This window comes from Chrysochloris asiatica, unplaced genomic scaffold, assembly GCF_000296735.1.
Source record: "Chrysochloris asiatica unplaced genomic scaffold, ChrAsi1.0 scaffold00064, whole genome shotgun sequence".
Classification (NCBI taxonomy): Eukaryota; Metazoa; Chordata; class Mammalia; order Afrosoricida; family Chrysochloridae; genus Chrysochloris; species Chrysochloris asiatica.
In genome coordinates, this window is record NW_006408582.1 from 426,081 (window position 1) to 428,624 (window position 2,544).

Genomic DNA, 2,544 nt, shown 5'->3' on the forward strand with positions numbered 1-2,544 from the left:
TGTTAGAAGAGACACTGAAACTTGCTTTTCAGCATAGAGATGCTAAAGCAAATGGAAGAAATGAGGAGGTACAAGAGTTGAACAGAAAGTTTCAAAGATCAGCTCGAGACAATAAAGCCAAATATTACAACAAAATGTGCAAAGATCTGGAGTCAGAAATCCAAAAAGGAAGAACATGTTCAGCGTTTTTCAAGCTGGGGGAACTGAAGAAAAAAAATTCAAGCCTCGACTTTATTTATTAAAGGATTCTCTGGGCAAATTATTGAATGATGCAGAAAGCATCAAAAGAAGATGGAAGGAATACAAAGAGTCACTGTACCAAAAGGAAATGGTAGATGTTCAACTGTTTCAAGAGGTAGCATATGATCAAGAGCCAATAATACTGAGGTAAGAAACCCAGGCAGATCTCTTCACTTGATTGTTTGGTGTACCGTGGTGGGTTAATGAGCTATGAAAGTCAGCGTAGCATGCTACTCTTGGTATGAAATCACATGAATTCACTATCAAGGTTGAAGCAGAAATGCCAGCTTGGGTATATTTTCATGCCAACAATCACAACCCCATCTGCCTTCCATGAAGCTTGTTTTGGCCAATTTCCTTCTTGAACAGAAATAGACTCATAGATTAAGCAGTTCCTATACCTGGTGTGGTGCTGTGGGCTAATGCATCCGACTGTAAAGTTGTTTGAACTGCAAAGTCAGTGCTTCAAGCTCACAAGCTGCTCCTTGGAAACCCTATCCAGGGTCGCTATGGGTCGGAATCGACTCGATGGCACTTAACAACAAGAACAACAACAACAATATACCTATTGGTGGAGTCCTGGTGTGGCGCTGTGGGTTAATGCACCAGACTGAAAAGCCATTTGAACTGCAAGGTCGGTGATTCAAGCTCACCAGCCATTCCTTGGAAACCCTATCCAGGGTCGCTATGTGTCAGGATCGACTCGACAGCACTTCACAATAACACAACAACAATACCTGTTGGTGGAGTCATGGTGTTGGTGCTGTGGGTTAATGTGCCAGACTGCAAAGGTGTTTAAACTGCAAGGTCAGCAGTTCAAGCTCACCAGCTGCTCCTAGAAAAGCCTATGCAGGGTTGCTATGTGTCTGAACCGACTCGACAGCACTTCACAACAACAACAGCATACCTATTGGTTATGGTGTAGCACTGTAGGATAAGTACCAGACCACTAACCTGAAGGTTGTCAGTCCGAACCCACCAGTGGCTTCTTGGAATCCCTACACAGGGTCACTATGAGTTGGAAATGACTAGACAGAACTTAACAACAACAACAACCCAATGTCTCATATAGTTTATAGAGTCCTGGTGTAACACTGTAGGATAAGCACTGGACAGTTTACCACAAGGTCAGTGGTTCAAACCCACCAGCTGATATTCAGAAACGCTATACAGGGCTGCTATGAGTTGAAACCAACTCAACAGCACTTAACAACAACAACATCATACCTATTTGTGCACACACCTAGTATGGTGTGCCTTCTTGTTGTTAAGTGTCATCAAGTAGGTTCTGACTCATAGTGAACCCTGTATAGGGTTTCCAATGAACAGCTGGTGAATTTGACTACAGTTAGCAGTCTAGTGCTTATCCTACAGTGCTACATGAGGACTTCCTGGTATGCCTTAGTAATGAAGTATTGCACTCTTTTTAAGGGATTGGTATTACAATGTCCAGTGTTTACATTCAAGTAACTTGTGGTCAAATTTACTTTATTTTTCATGATAGAAGAATACAGTCACTGTGTGTGAATGAACCTTCCATCTACCACAATGCCCTGAAATGTAGGAGTAATTGAGCGATAAAAGAAACTCCTATGCAAGAGATGTCAATCTATCCCAGTGGACCCCTCTCCTACTAACAGTAGGTAGTGTGTGGGTCTGTAATTTCTTGATTTCAGCATGGTACTAAAGGATGGACCTGGAACTGTAGTTTGAATTTACTTTGATAAATACTGTTTTGTTTTTCATCTTGAGTAGATGCTATGGAACCATGAAATTGTACCTTGAAACCATTCAGGAGTAAAGTGAATTTCAGACAATGCTTAAATATTCCCCTTCACTTTAAAGCCATCTTACTTTCAAGATGGTTCAAGTAGTGTCTTTTGAGTTCCAACCTTACTAAGTTAGGGGCTAGAGCATTGGGGAATAGTACATAGAGGGCTAATAAATATGCACCATCGGGGAGAAATTTGTTAAACAAGTGGGAGAATATACTTTTTAAGAAGAAAAATAAAGTAACTCTGTTGATCCTGCTAAGGTGAAGTTGCAAGAGTCTCATCCTTAGAAGAAAGGATTTATATAGCACAGACTACAATGTAAGCTGCATCCTTGAAACTGGTTTTGCCAGACAGGTGGAAATGAAGGTAGAAGCTCAGAAGAACCTAGAATGGGTGGCAGAGAATAGGCAGAAACAGCAATAGCTGTATCCTGTTGCCAAACTTGTGGTAAGGAAGTGTTATTCTATAGCAAGCTTCATTAGGTATTGACCTTAGGACCAAATGCTGTTATGATGAGATGGGTTCTCCA